Here is a 20,150-nt window from a genome sequence, read left to right on the forward strand (position 1 = left end):
GTCATGGCTGACATTTAAACTCAACACCTCTGCTTCTGTGTTGCTATTACTGGTAGTCAGTGACGTAAAACACTGATTCGCTGTGGCATTCGTATTGAGATAATTTGTACAATCAGCTACTGAATACGGCTGTATTTACAGACTTAATATGATCTTCTTGTAGAATTCCAATACAGGTACGTAGAAGTAATGGTATTTTTTAACTAGAAGAGTTATGATTTTTGTATGACTTACTCAAGTAAAGTACTAATATCTGCTTCTTTAAAAATGTTGTCTCTCACATTATTGTCTATAATTCAGGTGACTCAGCTAAGTTTTGCACCTAAAAGGACCTAGTGGGGTGACTTTTCTTTTTCCACACTTTACTTTTTTTGTCAGCTCTGTTACTCAAAAGAAGAAAAATTACTGCACTAGAGATGGTCTGAGGAGCTTCAACTTTGGCCATTGCCTGTGGTCTTCTCCATAATAAAGGGAAAGACCAATATCTGAACTGAATCAGCACAGGCTCAGTCGGTCCATCTCTTCAGCAAAACATTGGTAATGGTAGGCTGGTTTATGGACAGATGATATTAAATATTTTCCATGTTGTTTTTTTAAATATGTTGCTGTAAAACCTTCTTCTGTTTTTTAAGAGAATGAGCCCAACTTCTGATGAATTTGTAGTTTGGAAAAAAGGTGGCATGTTGCATAGGAGAAATAACTTTGAAAATACCCTTTAAAAACACCCAGCATTTTCTTAGGTAATACTTCAGTAATATGCACATGGCTGCTGATAAGACTATAAATGGCTGTGTTCGTGTCAATAAAAGAAGCCGTCTAGGTCTGCCTATTAAAAGACAGGTTTGTCTGCAGGTTTCTCAGGCTGTTTGTCCTACCTTAGGAGGTTGCTGAATCTTTAAGAGGATCGTGGAAGCATTAATAAAAGTTAGCAAATGCCAGTTGTGATAAATCAGATCCTACTCAAGCCACTTCCAGATAGGGCTTTGACTGTACCAGAACAGCTTTACCCCATCCTTGCTCATCCGACAGGCAGCAAATACCTGGAAGTGGTGGGAAAAGAAGAGGAATAGCACTTTGAAGGGTTTTTTTCACCCCAGGAAACCTCCTCTTTTTCCTTTTACTGTAGGTCACTACAGAAATATGTCCAGTTTGGGGGAAGTAAGTGAAAGAAACAGGAAGAACAGGCAGCTAGTTTGTACATGTACAAGGTTTTGGAGTGGGCAGATATTTCAGGTACCAGGTAAGAAAGTCTAGATACCCAAGCAAACATCCTTGTTGCAACGGCTGGAAGGCTCAAAGGGAGCATTAGCAAGCAGAGGTGTTGAGTAAGAGGTTATCACATATCTGATTGGTAGATATCAGATGCAGGAGCAGGAGCTCTCTGCTAAAACCCTAAAACTGGGGCAAATTGCAAACGATACAAGGCTTAAAGGCACAAATTTCAGCATTACGAAGAGAAATCTGGCTTAGAGCAAAAATGATAGTAATAACGACCTGGTCCATATAGGGCATATTTTCATGATAGTTGTCAAAGTGTTTAATAAAACCCTTTGCAGTACAACTCTCTGAAAGAGAAAAAATAACATAGGATAAACCACCGAAAGTGACAGTCTGATGCGGAGGACAGGTGGAGTCAAGTTCACAGTTCGCAAATGTGAACTGCCTCGACTGAATTTTGGGACACTGCAGGTGATTGTGTCATTTCTCTGGATGAACCAGTTTGAAATTCTGAAAACCAAATCCATCCCCAAACTTAAGGAAAGTAGGACTCCTGTGCTCAAATTTAACAGTTCAGTATATCTCTCATTTTAAATGAGACATTTAAATCCTCTATTCAAAGAATGAAAAGTGTTTTTTAAGATACTAAGAGATGTCTCTTCCAGTGCTTGAAATAATCCATTTCTGAGTGATGCTAACTGAAAGATATCATAGACAGAGTAAAAAGTTTTGGACGATAAGACATCTTTTTCTTTTTTTAATAATAATAATGCTTTATCAGTGAGGTGTGTTTTTAGACATTTTTAAAGAGACAAATTTTATTTTGAACAGTAACTTTATCAGTGAATCACAACAACAGAAACATGTATCACTGCAATTTCATGTTACACATTAGATGTTACTCTAGCAAAAACATCCCCTTAAATTTGTAGTTGCGTTAACAGTGTTATTTTATGTAACGTTTCTGTACTAATAAGCTGCATATAGAGGTCTTACTGAGATCATACAGGACATTTATGTCTAGAGGTCAGTTTGCATGTGCTGATTGTGTTCAATTGCCAGTAGTGTAGTAAAGAGATCTTTCATTGTTTTGTTAGATGCTATGACAAATTCAGACTTACTCCATCCAATTCTGGATTTTGAGAGAAGCAAGAAAAGCTTTACAGATTATTTCTTTTTAAAATGCAATTAGACACCTACGTGCTCTGAGGATGGGGAATCCCAGCTGCAAAAGAGTCAGAGGAGGACCCGCGTCTCAACACAGCCAGCAACATGCAAACTAATGCACCCAGTGATATCCAGGTCCTGCCGATGCCCCAGGTGGGTCACTAAGGAAAGGGCTCGTGCAAAATTCCAAGGACTTAAAGCATGAAGAGATTCAATACAGAAAAGAGGTATGGATAATAGCTGCAATACAGTTGCAGTCGGTATGGATTTCCTCGTAACAGCCAGTACCAATAATCCTCTGGCAGTGGTAGACACTGAGTTGCAATACAGAGCCAAACCTGAAGAGCAAGTGTGTGGGTCCCCATCACCCTGCAGCTCCCGGTGAGGTTGGCAGGTGCTCAGAGGGGCAGGCCTCACCAGGGCGCTGTGCAGAAGCCATTTCCTGTTTTCACAACATGAAGTGTATGTTTGCCCTGCTCAACACCATATTAGCGTCTTTATCTGGTCTTTGATTTCTCCTAGGTTTCATAAATCTCAGCTAGCCCCATCCCTCACTGTTTAATGTAAGCAGTGGATAAAAAGCATATGTAACTTTTTCAATAAGATTTCTGGCTTCACCCTTTTAACCCAAAGAATAACTATAAATAGTTTATAATGTCTGGGATTTCCACAGCCTAAGTGCAGCTATAAATAGTTCTAAACATTTTCCCACTTCATGCTTTTGAAAAGAACATTCTCCACTTCCTTTCTTGGAGAACCCTTGGGAATAATGCTAGATCACAGCTCAGAAAATATGTATATTAGGAGAGTTTAGCAAAGCATAGCTAACAAAGTTGCTAACAGCAGCTCTCAAATTAATTTCACATAAGGAAAGGGTCATGCGTCTTTTGTAACAAGTTCATATTCATAATTCACCCCAGGACACTTAAAAATCAGCCATTTGTGGTATGTCTGTATTCACTTAGCCCATGAGGGTATTTTAGGGGTTGTTTGTTTTTGCAAGGAATTCGTTGTTCTCCAGCCTCGCAAGCGATGGCAGGATTTATTTGTATTTACTTGAAGTACGTGTGTGTCCAGCATCTGGTATTTCAAGCACTACAGCAGAACACGTCCTTTCCTCTTATTTTTAAGCATGACTTCAGTACCCTCCTGCAGACGTCTGTGCGATTGGAACCGTTCAGCCGAGACGTAAAGGCCGGGGGTGTAAGCCCCCGGCTTCGCCGAGGCTTTCCCAGGGCCACGGCCCCGCGGGGCCGCGGTGGAGAGGGAGCCTGGGGGGCGCCGCCGCCGCCGCCGCGCTCCGCGCTCCGCGCCGCGCCGCGCTGCGCTGCGCGGCGGCGCCCCCTGCTGGCGCGCCGCCGCGGCCTCACGCGCGGCACCCCGCGCGCGAGTGGGAATTCCCTTTTGGCCGAGACTGAGGCAGCTGTAAAACGAGCCAGAAGCAGGAAAACGTGTAAATCTAAAGCGCAGCAGAGAACAGCTCCCAAAGCAAAACGAAACAAAACAACAAAGCCTATGTCTGCGGGGCAAATGCGCCTGCCTGCCGTTGGGTCCTTCATTCTATTTATGTTGCCTTTTTATCTTAAGTCCCCACAGTCCTTTTCGCTTGAACAGCTCTAAAACCTCCCCCATTTGTTTTAGCCTTGGCTTGAAGATATTTGAAGCCGATGATAGGAAAGACTGAAATTTCTTGTTGCAAAGGACACTAAGAAATTATTTGCTCGAGGAAGACAGATCGTGTATCTCCTAATGGACAGACATTTGCATCGTTCAGCTGCAGGGAATGGCTTCCACAGAGAAAAGTTAGGAAGCCCAGTTCAGTAAACAGCTCACTTGCAGAAACCCAGACCATTTACTCTGGGTGGCTCAGAAAAATGTTCATGTGAAAACAGAAAATCCCAGATGCTGTTATATCTTTTCAACATACAGAGCAGTTTAGTGAGAGCATTTCATGCGTGGCTTACGTGTATACAAAAATCTAGATGAGCAGTAATGAAAGACCAGATTCAAAACAAACATTTTTAAATTGGGCCTAGGAACTGGCAGGGATGTTGAGTTCCTAATATTAGATGGCAACAACTTCTGTAAACAAGGAGCATGAGAAGAGAAAGTCCTAACCCCATAGGACCCCAGCAACTCAGAGAAACTCTGTAGCATAAGGTGTAAAGTTAAAGTGATGGCTAAAGTTAGTGATGGCTAAGGTTAAAAGTACAGTGAAATGGTTTACAGAATAGATCAAATCAAGCTGAGATGCCTCCAGGAATTCAAACTGTTTTTCTTTTGATCCTTTAGTTTTAAATGTGTATGTATGCAGCGGCAAAGTTGTATACATCATTCATTAAATACAAATTGGCAGTGACGCAACCAAAACCAAGATGCTGATTCCTTAACAAGAACCAAAGCTTTGAAAGTATTACTGCTGCAGCCTTTTCAATAATTTGTGACATGATATGCAAAATCTGCACCCACTGAAACACTGAAAGAAGTAAGGCTACCACTTCAAAAATGACTCTTTTGTCATTGATGCAATTGTAGTTGCTCTGGAAAGGAGTTGTGGAGATCGTGGAGGATTCATCAGAACCGAGAAGATCTGATGGTGCACGGGCACAAATTGCTCGCAGCTCCACTAGCATGGCTCCTTCTCACACCATTGCTGAAGGCTTTGGAGACTGTGCATTGTGGAGGAGACTGAGTTTTGGTTCCTTAAATCCATCGCAGCCAGAATGTGGGACATAAAAATACTTGGTATCACTGCTGATCAAGCAAGAAGTGGGGTGACCAGTGAATATTCTGTTGTCCACATAAAAAAAAAAAACACTTGTAATTACACATTACCTCTATATTAAGCTGACTGTGAGAAAAGGGAAGTGATAGCTCTACGGCTAATGACAAAAGACAACACTGATCTCTTGGTCAGGGAGAATAGCTAGCTACCAGTTAGTACTGTCATTCAGAGTATGGTGAATAAGAACTGAGATGTCTCTGCCAGCAGACCAGTAAAATGAGTCTGCTGTTTGGACCGTAGGAACAAAAGCCTCTCAAAAAAGCTGGTGAAATGACACAACTTTTACAGGTTGTCCAGAGAGGTTGTGGAGTCTCCTTCCCTGGAGATATTCAAAACCCACCTGGACACGATCCTGTGCAATGTGGTCTAGCTGGCCCTGCTTGAGCAGGGGGATTGGACTAGATGATCTCCAGAGGTCCCTTCCAACCTCAACCATTCTGTGATTCTGTACCTTTGATATAACACTTCTTCCTCTAGCTTCCAAACTTTTTCTCAAAAGAGCACTGAGAATGCACCCAGCAGTATGTTGCATTTACAGTTACCTGTGATGATTTTATACTTGACCCATAAGCTTGTATGAAGTCAAAAAATCAACAGGCATAGCTTATACACCACATTGTCACGCAGTAATCATTCTGTAAGTGTTCATTCTCCTCAGTCCAGTTTTTTTTCCTCCCAGTCTTGCTTTTCAAGTGGAACTCCTTTACTATTGAGCATTTATTTAAATAATCATAGTACAAGCCATGGCCCCTGAACTGGCAATTTCACTCACCTCCCATCTGTGCAGCACTTTACTGTCACATGCCCCTAACTCTATAGGGTACAAGTGCAAGTCACTCTAGTACATTCAACTCAAATGCTGCTCCCATTTGCCATGGAGCAAGGTCTTACTGAACCCAAAAGCCAAACATGATTTCCAAACAGGAGTAATATGCTGAGAGGGCTCAGCTCCAAGAGAAGCCTTCACACTATTCTAGGTAAACTGTACTGTGCAGCTGAATAGGGAAGTAAGTTGAGCTAGGAAAGAGTTAAATGATCAAGCTGAAATGTTATTTAAATATCATGAATTAAAAGCTGCAGACTAGCTGCAAAGAATAAAAAGGGGCACAAGCTTGGCAATGTTCCTAAGGCAGTAAAAGCAATGTTCAGAGAGAAAGAAATCTTTGTCTGTATGCAAAAAGGAAACTCAAATTGGCAAAATGGAGCAAGGAAAATGTATCTGGGTGATAGCAAACTAACAGAATACAAATTTCCCTCAATGCAAGGAGAATCTCCATGAACATTTAAGCACCGCCACTGTGAAAGATCTCACCTTGTAATACAGTCAAGGTGAAAACCCAGCAATTCCAGCGTCTATTTTTAAACGTCTGTGTTTAATTGTAATTGTTTCCGTCACATCTCTCTGTTTCCCACCGTGAGGAAAAAAAAGCAGTCCCTTCTTCCTCACTCATTTATGTTGTGACAAATGCTGTCTTAGAACTCAGTTTGCTCCCCTTGGAGCCATTTGCCGATGATTTAATGAAAACAGGAACATGGACACCAGCCTCCCTGCAACCCAAACCCCTTGCATCTCCAAAAAGCTGTCATGCCGAGGGTGAGATTACACTAATGTGGTGTAACTGCCGACCCGTTGCTGAGAAGGATGGTCCCCTGCCTCTTCCACAGGGAACCTAACACAGGATGGCTACGGACTGGGATGGATCCGATTGCTGTTTTGATGGAACAGTGACCTTCTTTTATTGTTTCAGTGGGTTAGTTTTCAGCTGCTTGATCAGGCTCAACCTGAAGTCACCCAACATCAAAGTCTCATGTCAGGGAAGCAGTGGGAACATATGGCTGAGGGGAGAGGGCCCACTCCAGTCAGAGGCAGGGTTGAAGTGCAGCAAATTAGGTATAATTGAAACAGCCTCTTGAGAAAAACATGATCAGAAGCCTCGTGCTAGACCCTAAAGGACTAGGGTGAGAGTTTCTACAGGGTGCAATTAATTAGATTGCTGTGTTAAGTGCTGAGCATCCCTTTTGGTAAATTGCAAGCCTGCCATTGAAAACTGGGTGGGGAAAATAAATTCAATTTGTTGGAGGTTGTTATTGCTTCAGAATGCATCCTTTCTCCTATCTTGCCCTTACAGTGAGAAATTATTCCGACAACAGCACTGCCCTGGAGCTGCAAGGTCCCTTAAACCTGCCAAACGGAGTAGACTAGGCAGGGAGCTGAAGTGGTAATCCCTGTGAGCCCTATCAGCCAGCGTGGTGACTGACAGGAAGATTTCTCCCACCTAAGGTTACTCTATTAGATTTTCATCAGGGGGTCCACATCTGCTTGCCCCATCCTCGGCACCCGGCTTGCAGCGCTGCCGGCTGAGGGGGCTGATGGCTGAGCTGCAGCACATCCCATCACGTCCAGCAAAAGGGACATTCCTCACAGCACACAGCAAAAGCATGTCATGGTACTTCTAATGAAACCCGCTCTAAAATGATTGTCTCTTTACAATTTCCTGTAAGGAAACCCCCCAGAATAACGCAGCGCACATCTAGTTCAATTCACTATTGTTGTTACTGCCCCATGCCAAACACATCCGAGAAAATCTTGATACTTACATAAATTCCTGCAATCGTATGAACAAGGAGTGTCTTCCTGACTGCACCTGGAATTTGGCATTAATAGCTTTTGTAATTTTCTCTCCATGGAGGCTCTCTAAACTGAAATAATTAGGAGTTTGGAGATTCCCTAAACAAGTTCCCATGAGAAAAGGATTTGTGGTTAAGTTTTGAGAACTCGGGTAACTTGTACAGGCTGGACTATAATGACATTATTCTTTGCAGTGACAGAAGGAAAGAAATCACAAAATAATGCTGATGGTGAATCCCTTCAACTGGAAATGTGGTATTTATATGATTTGCTAATATCTTTTCTTTTTCTTCTATTTTCAAAGCAAACTTGGGTGAACAGTACCTCTCTGCTGTGCTGATACTTACTGATGAAACATTTCAGAAGTTACCTGCTCAGGTATCTATCTGCCTACTCAGGAGAAGGATGTAAATTTAACTCTATTCAGCAGTTTTGCAGCAAGTTTTTTCTTAGGAATCTAACTTTAGTTTTACAGGACTGGGTTGTGTGAAACCAAGTAGTACACTTGTGCTGCTGCATGGGAAATGTCTTGTTTTTAATGAGTTGCCAACTTAATGACCTGTGGGATTTCAAAGTTCCTTTTTGGTTTTAAAGGAAATGATTAATATATTTTCTGTCTTTAATTATGGTACCATAATTGTGTGAAAGGAATTCCATTCATTCTTTTCTTTATTTAAATGCTTTACATTTGTGAATGTTAGACAATGTATTCTCTTAAAAGGTCCGTCCATAAAAGAGATGTATAATGTTATTCACTTTCAGACTGAAGATTGATGAAAATAATGGTACTCTTCAGTTTTTGGCCAGAATATTTTTGAATCTTACTTTAAAAGGATGCACATGTTGTTTAAATGATTGTTTAATAAAAATACGTTGGGTTTATATGGAAATAAATGCCATGGCTTCAAGCATCTATTAATGTAATTTACTTTTACAGCAAAAAATATTTTAAAAAACAGGAAATCTCACGTGTTTATTTTTGTTTGTACTGTAATTGGCTACTATAACTCACTAACAAATGTCCTAGACTAAATTTAGGTAATTGGTAGTATATAATATATTCTAGAAAGCAGATCTTGATCCTACTGCTCTGCCTGTATAATTTAAGCATTCTCTAGTCCTGAAAATGATTCGTGACTTCCTTCTCCTTTTTGTGCCGCAAATAATTGGGAGATTAATTTCCTGATTTTCTAAGGGTTTATGTAAAGAGTGCAGTGTACGAGTCCCGTCCTTGTGACCCAGATATTTTGAGTCCCAGATATTTTTCAATGATCTGTGCATCTCCAGAAATAAACTCTTTGATTTGACTTGTACCCTTGTACCTAAGGAGGGCTTGATTTTATAAAAACTGCAGTGTGGAATGAACTAGATGCCTCCTCAGAGCCTCCCTGACTTCAGCAGAGCTATGGGAAGGCAAAACGCTCTTTAGTTGATTTTATGGTAAGTTTTAAACTGCAAAACAAAACCTTTTATTAGCCATAGAATCATAAATAAAACTTTTCCATGCTAGGAAAGATGAACTCCAGCTTGGACATTTTGAAAGCTATCTTGCTAGAGTATTTTGCTGGAGGTATCTTTCCAATCCTAATACTTAGTTTATTTATAGATTTGGAAGCACTCCACTTTTTGTGCATTGCTCAAGACATATTTGCCTGCCACAAGGATGGAATATAAGGCTTCCATTTAGAAAATCTTTCACTGTGCACAACCAAAACCACACTGAGGTGGAACACCTCCCTCCCACTGTCTACTCAGCTTTTCTAACCCAGCACCCCAACAGGTGGCTTCATGGTGCTCATCACCATGGATCTCTAATTCCCTTTCCCACATTGTCTGGCCTAGGGACCAAAACCCACTCTCTGACATGGACCACAATGCTAACAGATGTACCGTTTGATACGGGAAACTTTTCTTTCATACGTGTCCAAAAACTGCGTTTCTTTGGAGTTTTGCATAGTCCCTGGTCCTTTAGAAAAAGGTAGTGAAACTTCTCTAATACAATTCTCAGCCTCTCTCGCTGTGCCTCTCCACCCTGTCAGGGACACCTGGCTCTTTCCTCAGCAGCAGCACCACTGCAAAAGCAACACAGACCAGGAAAGGACTACACAGGTCATCAAATCCCAGTTGTCTGCTATCTTAGGACCATTCATATAATCCATTTGTAAAGTTATCAGGCTCCACTTTAAAACTACTTAGGCTTTATTGCCCCTCTACACCTATTGGAAAGCTCTCATTTCCAAGAGGTAAGCTTCTACCTACTAGTAGAAACACTTAGTATCAATCCTTCAGTGCACAGACTTGCATTTTGCAGTATTACATTTAATCCCACTTCTATTTCTCCTTTTCTTGTAAACCTGTTAACCTTACTGAGCTGTTCTGCCTTTGCTGAACTGCAGTCGGAAGGATGTAAGTTTAAGAAGTTTTTTGACACACAAGAAATGCATTACAGTTCTGTTGATAAATAGAAAATATTCTGCTATCCCAGAAAGCTTACAGTGACCTTGCTTGTATATTCAAAAATGAAAATATACACACTCCTTTTGTTAAATTACAGTGCTGGAGTATTCTGCTAGAAGTGAAGTGCAAAGTTAAATTTCAGTAATTACGATTATGAAAAGAAGTGTTGAGGTAATTTTCACAAATGTGATTGTGTAACCAAAAAGAATTCCACTATATTAACCAATATAATTATTACCTAACATATTAATGTAGTAATCAGTATGGTTAAGATAAAACTTAGAAAAAGACCTGGTAAAGCAGATGACATAAAAACAGATGTAAGGCTAATTTTCTGTAGCTTTCCCTCAGCCATGTTTCTGGAAATTCTGCCTCTGGTTTAAATGCAGACTATGTCAAAATGAACAAGGCAGGCAATTTTGAAAAAAAAAAAAAAAAGAATGCTAAATCTATTTCTATATTATTAGTTCTGTAGCTTTCAGAAAAATTTTATTGTGTTCACGTGTGAACCTAGCAAAGGAACCAGTGCTCCCTGGGCACTAGGCTAATGCTCCATTGCCATTACTAAATGATACACCAAAGCTCTGTCCTGACCCAGCTACTCTGCTTTGTGCCATTAGGAAATAACAGCACATACCCCTACTTTTTGTGACAAAGTAATTAATGAAAATATTTAATATATAAATCTCAAGACCTATCTTTGAGTAACTCTGCTTTCAATCACCCTGCCTACAATTCTAATACTAATCTTCAGGTTTTCCACCTTAAACAATAATTCTCCATTTGGCAATGTATCAGGTACTTTACAGAAGTTCATACAGGTCTATTACACTTTTCCACTTACCTTATTAAAGAAAGATACCAAGTTTGTTTTTCATGAACTGCTGTTGGTAAATGCAGTTTGCATTTTATCCTCTTTTACAGTAACTGTAGTCTCTTTAATCATTCTTTCTATCAATATAGATTTTAAAGTCCTTTGAAGTCAGACTGACAGACTATCCAGAACTTCTTTCCTACATATAGCATCATGTATTGATAGAGTTGAAACCTTGCAACTTGTGGAATCAATGTTATTTGCTTTCTTCATGCACACAGCAAATTCTGCCTACCTGCAGAAGACTATGAAAGCATTGTTGGTAGAGGAGCAGTAATTGCAAAGCAGATGCATTCCTCTGTCTGGCATTTCAAGTAAGGTAATGAGAAATGAATAAACTTTATATTGTATGTAGAATTGTAGAGTGTAGAATTATAGAACTGGGTAACTCCACATATTTGCATTTACTCTGCATTATATCACCAGTCATTGTTCCGCCAATGTTGCAGTTACTTGCAGGCCCCTGTGGAGTAAGAACACAATTTCTATAGTCTATAACGCTGATTCACAACTATGTTTATAAATTTTGTTTCCCAAAAAGATGTGTCAAATGATTACGTCTGAGAGGAGGAGCAGGCCACATGTCATTAAGAGTAGGTCTATGGCATATTATATCCTTAGTCTCACTGCCAATAGCATATGTAGGAGATTATCCTACCTTATTACACTGGAGTCACCTTGTGCCCCGAGTCTGAGAGAGAAAAATACTGCTCCATCTTTTCTGTTTCACATATTATTCCTCCCAGAATGTCTCCTCAGATGGTATACCAGTGCATCTTTGGTTTTCACATGTGGTTTATTACTTTGATTCTCCCTTTCTGGCTGCTTGGTTCTCATCTCTCCAAACAAGAGAATTTTGTGAAACATGAAATAACTGTTCTCTTCTATTCTCTTTAAGGAGAGGATTTTAAGCTTAGGCTTTAAGAAAGATATTGACAAAATGGAGAGAGTGCAGAAAAAAGCAAGTAAAATGAGATGAGATTTAGAATATGTGGCCTATGAAAATAGATAGGTTTACTCTAGAACAAGGAAAACTGAAGAAACTTCATTGAGGAAGGCTGGTAATAACCTTCTTAAAAGTAAAAGATGTAAAAGACTATCTAGGTATGCTTGAGCTCACCTTAATGCAAGGGGCATGAAAAGGCCTGAAGAGATTCTTGAGATCTGTGTGTCTTCCATTTCTATGCTTTTGTCCGAAGATGGCAAGTTGCTACCAATGCCACAGATAGATAGACATTTTAGTAGATTTGACCATCAGTAGTGTGAGCATTGAGATGGTTCTTTTCGTGCATATATCTATATATAAACTGTTTTACTTTCCTTTTCTCAAGTAGTCCATACAGGATTCAGAGATAAAGATGGCCGATAACCAAAGAGACAGCAGTCCTCCACCCAGTTCCACCTAGTCAATCACAGATTATAGGTGAGCATGCACAGAACTGACTTTGCATGTGTGCATCTTCTAGTAAGTCTTTACTTTTTATATTTCTCAGGTTATTCTTCTGGAGATGAACAGAGATTTGTTTTGCTGAAGCTAAACATATTATTAAAGCGTTATGCGTATTTCTCTTTTTCTTTGGGTGTTACAGTATCAGATAAGGACATATCACCTTCCTTTTATAAGAAAAGCAGTAGGCAGAGTGGAGATCAGCCAACTACTTCCACCTCTGTTTTACACCAGGGTCTTATCAGTAGGCGAATGGTTTGAGAAACAACAGATCCTGTGTTCAGAGACTAGAAACTGTGACAAAAGTATTGTGGGAAGCAGCGAAAGGACTAACTGTAACGGCTGTGTCAGTCATCTTTCTACATTGTTTATCGCTTCTTACACAAAGTGCTATACTTTTCCTTGTCTTATGTAATGTACTAGCATTAACGAGAAAGACGGTCCTGCTCTGAAGAGGTGAACAGAGAAGGGAAACTGGGTTTTGAAGAGGATTGTGCTGTTTCAGAATATGATTTCTTTCTGTCTGGAGCAAGCCCCTATTTAGAAAAAAGGAGTGGAACGGTGACTCCAGGGAACTGCCTGAGGTGGAGTGCCCTGAGCCATGAGCAACGGGAGTCCCCACGCAGCAGGCTGCCCCACAGCTGTGGACACTGAGAGCTCCAGCTATCAAGGAAAAACGAGCTTGGAAGCCTTGAGAGCCAAGGCTCCCAGCACTTCCCAGATCTCTGCCAAGGAACCAGGTCAGCAAGCTGTCAGGAAGCTGGGTAAGGTTCTCATTGAAACATTAGATTCTGATGAATCAGCAAATACTCAATTAAAAACATGTCAGAATTTTTCCAACTGGCTCTACTCACAATCTAAACAAATAAAGGGTGTGGGGAGGAAATACTGCCCTTATTTTACACTATAGGGACTGAGGCACAGAGATATGAAGTAACTTATGCCAGGTGCTAGAGAAAGCCTACACTCAGGAGGCAATCTGAGATTCCATGCAGTCCCTTAATCACAAGAGTATCCTTCCTCTGAGCTTAATTAATTTGCCATTACAATGACCTTGTGAGATAAGTATTACTTTCATTTTATAAGTAGGAAACCAAAATAACTTTTACAACAGCAAATAGGAAGCTTGTATCTGAGCCAGGACTTGAACCCAGTATTCCTAAAGCTGCTCAGCTTTAGTAGCAAGCCTAGCTTTTTATTCCTTGGACAGGCACATAGACAAGATACAATCAGTCTTGGTGGATAACCTTAATTACATAACTCTACTAATAGCAGCAACGGTATAGATTCCTACAGCAAAATACCTCTGTGTCTCCTCATACTGAAGCCATAATGTTCATACAAAAATGCTGTTTAACTGTGACTAAAGCCCTCATATGTGGCTTTGGGGTAGCATAGAACTTAAAAAAAAAAAAAAAAAAAAGGCAATATGTAAAGCTCTGTTTTCAGATAAAAGGAGGTAACCAATGCTTCACTAAAAACTCACGTACACAGTGAAACTGGTTTTCCCAGCTCTGCTAAACACCAGCAGCTGTACCTAGGCATACCACATACTCTCATATGGCACCAAGTTTCTCAGGCTTCCGTATGCAAATACTCACTCAGTCCTTCATTTGGATTTCCACTTTGAACACAGGGCCTAATTGCAGGCAAGAACGGTAACCTCGCCTGATGTTCAAGTCAGTTCACAATTTTTATTAATAAGCTCTGATTTCAAATATTTGTGTTTGCTTTCTTATCTTTGCCCATTTTAAAAGTTTGTGTTGAAATTTCCTGAACTGAATTCTTTTAGGGAATGTAGCTATGGAAAACATGTTATTCTGCTTGTGTTAATATCCTGGTAACCTTTTGCTTTTCTACCAGTTTTAGCCTGTGAACAAGAATTTGAATTATGATCTAGTAGTGGCATCAAAGTAACGTAAGGTAAGTGATAAGACATTTGTGCTATGGATGTATCTTCTACTGCCACTGTGAAAATCTGCTGAAATTTGGTCCTAAATCTTTTAAATCTGTTTGCAAGTGCATAATAGAGACCTCGGCGTTTACCAACAAAAATGCTATAAATTCTCTTCTCACTGAACGCGCCTGAGTCCTTCTCTGTTCCAGGCTGTGTAGATACTACCCTTTCTAAGGGACTGAACGTGTTTCTCCCCTTAGACCTGGCCAAGGTCTGTTTGGAGGTAGGCAGCAAGCTGTGAGAAGGTAACTCATTTTCTCAGGGCTCTCACTGCTGACACCTGAGTGCCACAGAGGAAGAGGAAGAAGCCATGCCACTTATAAGCAAAAGTAGTGAGAGTCCCATCAAAGGAGGGAAAAGAGTCGAACTCTTAGTCGAGGGTGAAACTGTGACTGAGAATTGCAGAGGAAAGACTGGACTGGGACCAAGTAGGCAGGAAGTAAAAATTAGAATTGCTTGAGCAAGGAGACTTTGACATACAGAAGACGGGATAACAGGATTAGGAGCTCTCAAGGGAAATTAGGAACAAACTAGGATTCACTGAGGAAAACAGACTGACATTGTGTGAGAAATATGAATGGGATGCACAGGAGTCATGGGAGTAGAAGTACTTAGGTTTGCCTGGGAAGAAGACTGGAAAAAAGCATGTAGATACAGAGTGGAGCTGAGAACAAAGGATAGATTTTGGAAGGGAGACTAAGAGTTTGATGGGTGAAGGCCGAAAAAGGAGTAAGGAGCCTAACAGGAGGAGGGAGAAAACTTGGAGACAGATGAAAGGTGGTAAGGCAGAAGAGATCCAGCTTGATGCAAAAGAGTCTGTGTTCATTAAAACACGTTTTCCTCCAGGGCCTATAAAGAATCTCGAGAATCACCATTTCTCTAGGGTCATCAAGTATGTTTTAGAACCATTGGCAAAGTGTGTTTTTCCTCCTTTACTAGTTTGGGTTATTCAGTGGTGACACACTATACCAGACCTGTAGCAGAGTTTCTGAAAGTTGTTTTTACAGATAAATCCTGTGACAGTCAATATATAACGTCTCACATGAAAGTCTAGAATTTATTTTTGGATAAAGAAGAATGACCTGCAAAATGAAACCTTAAAAGTTAGCAAATGCCATAACTAATGTTTCCTATGCCTGCAAGACAGAAGATATAGAACAGCTTTCATGTGAGGCACAACAAATAAAATTAAGTCTGGAAAAGGGACAGCCTACAGGGGATAATGATAGAGGTCTGTAGAAATGACGAATGGCACAAATAAGAGAGCGGAAAAGGATTTTCTGTCTCTTTCAATAGAAGACCTAAGGTACATAAAATGAACCTACAATGAGCCAGGTTCAAAACAAAACGAGATGGTTCTACTGCTTGCCAAAGGATGGTGTTGATGCTGAAAGCCTATACGGGCAAAGGAAAGCATGGATCTGTTGATGATGACTGCTATAAGGACATGCATCTGGCTCTAGTCCCTGAGCCAGAAAGGGGACAGGCTTGTAGAAGTCTCGGAGAGCATGGGAGAAGTTTGCCCTGTCCTTACTCCTAGGTATTTGCTGCTCTTACTGATTTGTGGAGAGGAAAAATAGTGAGAACTTCAAGAAGAGGTTCCGTAGGAGGTAGAGAAGTACCGAAACCTGTTAATGTACATCTGAACCAGGGTTTCCCTTTCACTGTAAGGGCATAAGTCAGAGGACTTTGTAAATCAAGGAACACAACCATGCCCAGAGACATAAGACGGAAACTCCTCTTGTGGGCCATGGAGTTAGCTCAGAGCCCAAGCAGGCCCACTGTGGTTCCCCACCATTTTCTGATGATAAGAGACTGGGTCTCTGGGCAGGTCATAAAGGTGAAGAATGGAATAGGCAGAGCACAGGCATGCAGAAGCGTTTCTGACATAGACTGGCTAGATGTTGTGCAGCCTGGTCACGTGCTGTGTGAGAGACAGTCAAGGAGTCTCATGGGATAGAGGCCCAAGAAGCAGTGATGCTGGCAAGGCCGGAGTCAGGGCCCACCCTCCCACAAGTCTCACCTGAGATAGGAAAAGATTGCAGGATTCAAGGAAGCCTTCATCTCCTAGAGCAAATATTGCAAAGATGCAGAAGGCTATAGCCACCACCACTGAAGACAAGGGACAGGGCTAGAGGTAAATCTAACCTAGCGCAGCCACTCTTAAGAACTGTTTTCATGCTAAGTTAAACAATCACTGGGTAAATGCAGCTTCAACATGAGAGAGGCCCATTATTATTACCTCCAGGTCACTCTCTGTGGTGATGGGAGTTAAGGGAGTTGTTACCCTCAACAAACTGAATCCAAGTCTAATCCAGCTCTTTATCCCTGAGGGTGGTAAGAGTAGGTGGCATTGGCTTCTTCTCTGGCCTTGTCAAAAGAAGTGTGATTTCTACCAAACTCTTTCAGACAACTGTGGGTGGTGGATCCCAAGTCGACAGAGGCATTTCTGAAGTCCGGAATGAAACCCTGAGAGGCAAGACGTAGGACAACCCTGTCCTCTGCATTTACTTTTTCCTGATTCCATGCGAATACACAGTGAGGCTGCCAATTTTAAGCAACTTCCCACTCTAGCTGTTGATTCATTTTGGATCCTATTCTGTGCTGCTTAGCTCTCTGCATGACATGCACTGTACAGGCAGCTTAGGTCTGAGTCCATCTCTAAAGGTTTAATTTCTAAACCTCAAGGCAGTTTGATTTGTATCTAATATTATCTGGCTTCACTTACTCTAATTGATAATTACAGTGAGTGGGTGGTAGACCTATGAAACAACATCATGTGCCTAGCAGTATGAGAAAATCCTTTGATGTTCTCAGTGGTTGCTAAGAGGCACAGTTTCTGGTCCCTTCTAGAGGGGACAATCACGAGCATTTTTCACTGTAAGACGAAAGTTTGATATTTTTCCAGCGTGTGGTGAGCGGCCAGTTTAGGTGGCAACCACTGCCAGGGGAACTGAACACACGAGTACTTATGTTCACACCAAACAGACTCAGTTCTGTAGGCATGTCAGATTGACCCTTCGCCCCCAAATTACAAGCTTGTTTATTTTTTAAACATATCAAGTCTGTTATGCCAAAGAAAATAATGAACTACTGTAATAGGTTTGGATCCCTAATTTCATAATGGGGTGATTTTGCTTCTTCCAGCTGAAAGTAAAATGGCTAGTAATTAAGTCAGCTGATAGACTGACATTTCAGTTAAAGGTGTTAGTAGGACCTATGTGTTCATAGGACTAAAGATTACAAACTGTACAGATGGTCAGAACATTTTTTCTCATTTTGCCTCTGTAGTCTAGAATGTGAAAGACCAGTATTCAAATTTCTGTGGTTTAAATCAAAATGATCTAGGATAAAAAGTATCTATGAAGCAAGGACTTATGTGGCAGTGTCCTGAATCCAATCGTTGTGGCAGACATACTCACTTCTTGAATTGAAAAGTTTGGGTTTCATTCAGTTGCAGACATTTCAACACCATATTACTTTTTGGTTAAAATATCTGAAAATTAACGAGGGTTGTAGAAATGTGGAATCCAAGCATATAACAGAAACTCAAAATTTGGCATAAAACTTAAATGATATCCATCCTCTAAGCAAAAACAATGCATAGCTTCTGAAGCCTGCACAAACACAAGGCAATATACCAGCATAATTTTTATCTCACAGATTTTAAAAGTAAAACTTCTGATAGGGACAACCTTATCCAGTATAAAAGCTTTCATACAGGGAATTATACAGCCACACCGTAGCAATATAATCATATATCATGCTATAATTATACTAGAAAATTAAACAAGCCCTAAACCTCAGTACAGGAGACTTTGTACTTTTCGTGTGACTAAAAACTGAAATGGTGCCTCTGTATATTTGATAATGTATGTTTAATAAAGACAGGAAACTATATTAAAACAGTCTGTTGAAAATATCAAATGATCAAAAAATCATTGGAAGTGGAAAGAAGTGGAAATGAATTATGTGAGCGCGTGTGTGTGTGTGTGGGCGCGCGTATGGTATGGGAGGGTGATGGAGAGATTAGGATGTGAAAAAACATCAAATAGAAAAAATATGTGGACATTAGTATAACAGAAAAGGAAAAAGAGGGGGGATGTTAGAAACGTGCAAAATGTAAAATACAGCAAAGAAAAATCAGGCAATTTCGTTTACCTGTTGGTAATACAGGAAGGAAAAAAATGGACATTCAAAGGAATTCATAGACAACCATTCTAAAAGCGGTAAAGCCAAATCTTTTTGTGTATATGCCTAAAGATCTCAAGGATCTCAGTTCTCAATTTTAACTTTGGTGCACAGCACTGAGTCAGATTCCAGATAGGCATAGCCATCTTCTCCGCACAGTGTTGAATTACTTTCTCTCTCCCATATTCTGTTGAAAAATGACTTTCCTTTCCATGCGGCCATGCCACGGGCATCACAAAACAGAAGCTTCCTGCTCAGTTTTCTGCCCAGCCAATCTAGGATTGTGCAGCCTGGAGCAGAAAACGTCCCTGCTGGAGGAGGCCACGGTGGGGAAGGTGACCGTACTCCAGTAGTCCTGAGCTCAGGGCACTGTAAGCAGTCACCCAGTGAGAAGGGAAATGTACAAACTGATCAGGCCTGGGGGTCCTTCCCCCTCCTTTTTGGAGGAGAGGAAGGAAGTGGAGCAGCTTAGTCTTGTTAAGGACACAAAAGCTATGATGTGTGTCAAATACTAGTTCTTACTGCAGGACCACTGAGGTGGGTGAAAGAGGTGGTTGTCACAGTATTTCCCCTGGCCTCCTTTTGCTGAACTATTCAGGATTAAATTTTCAACACCCTTTAAAAAACCATTTCAACATAAGGTAAACAACAGCAATGGGCAAAGTTTGTGTCAGTTAAAGTCTGGCAAAGGAAACAGCATCTTAACAGAAGGTATCGAGCATGCACTTCTTTTATAACTCAGTCTTCACAAGTTTCAGGATAAAACGTGCTTTTTAAAACAAGGAAAATATAACCCTCTAAGTGATGGGGCTTAGTGAGAAACTTCCTCTCTGGGCAGGTTATCGCACAATTGTTTTCTGCAGGATTGTTGCTCTCTTCTTTAAAAGTAGCTGGTGCATCTGGGTTCTGCTGTTACGGTAGCGGGGGCCAGGGATGAGCCCAAGCTAAGCGGGCAGCTGCCTACTCTTGCGAGAACCTGGGGAGTCAAAATACAAGCTGGCAAGCGTGAAACATGTACAAACCCCGGACAATAACTGTTGAAGTTGGCAAAAGCGAGGGATCTAATTTTCTCAGTGCTGCACTTCGGCCTCACAGAGGCAAACAAAAAACAACAACGACAAAGGGGAATCCGCTTCTGCTTACGCTATGACCAAACGAGTTACAAGTAACGCTAATTACAGCTCATCAATCGTACGCGTGGGTGCCAGACCCACCGTGCCGAGCAGCCCTCGGCCGCACGGGGAGGGCTCCCCGCGGGAGGACGGGGCTCCGGGGGCCGTTTCCGCGCACGGGGTCGACGCTGCCGCTGCCCCGCCGGCTCGGGGCTGCAGGGCGCCTGCTCCAGCCCGGCTCCCGCCGGCGGGCGAGGCTGCGGCTGAGGCGGGGACGGCGCCTCCGTAGTGGCCGCCGCCCGGCCCCGGAAGT

The sequence above is a fragment of the Struthio camelus genome, chromosome 3 (genome assembly GCF_040807025.1).
Source record: "Struthio camelus isolate bStrCam1 chromosome 3, bStrCam1.hap1, whole genome shotgun sequence".
Taxonomy (NCBI): domain Eukaryota; kingdom Metazoa; phylum Chordata; class Aves; order Struthioniformes; family Struthionidae; genus Struthio; species Struthio camelus.